This window comes from Belonocnema kinseyi, chromosome 7 (genome assembly GCF_010883055.1).
Source record: "Belonocnema kinseyi isolate 2016_QV_RU_SX_M_011 chromosome 7, B_treatae_v1, whole genome shotgun sequence".
Taxonomy (NCBI): domain Eukaryota; kingdom Metazoa; phylum Arthropoda; class Insecta; order Hymenoptera; family Cynipidae; genus Belonocnema; species Belonocnema kinseyi.
Genome location: NC_046663.1, coordinates 102,007,621 through 102,008,286, shown reverse-complemented (window position 1 = coordinate 102,008,286; position 666 = coordinate 102,007,621).

The window sequence follows — 666 nt, the reverse complement described above, 5'->3', positions numbered from 1 at the left end:
TTTGCCATGATAAAAATGACACTTGGTCCAGCAATGTGCCATCACTGGTCCAGACATTGGCGTTTCCTATTAAAACATTTTTTGCCAGAGTATAGGCGAAGTTTGAAGCAGCAATGCGTCGAGCCTGGGCCGAACTCTGGCTCTTGCTCTTAAAACTTGGTTTGCCATGATAAAAATGACACTTGATCCAGCAATGTGCCATCACTGGGCCAGACTTTGGCGTTTCCTATTAAAACATTTTTTGCCAGAGTATAGACGAAGTTTGAAGCAGCAGTGCGTCGAGCCTGAGCCGAACTCTGGCTCTTGCTCTTGAAACATGGTTTGCCACGAGAAAAATGACACTTGGTCCAGTAATGTGCCATCACTGGGCCAAACTTTGGCGTTTCCTATTTAAACACTTTTTGCCAGAGTATAGACGAAGTTTGAAGCAGCAGTGCGTCGAGCCTGGGCCGAACTCTGACTCTTGCTCTTAAAACTTGGTTTGCCAAGATAAAAATGACACTTGATCCAGCAATGTGCCATCACTGGGCCAGACTTTGGCGTTTCCTATTAAAACATTTTTTTCCAGAGTATAGACGAAGTTTGAAGCAGCAGTGCGTCGAGCCTGGGCCGAACTCTGGCTCTTGCTCTTAAAACTTGGTTTGCCATGATAAAAATGACACTTGG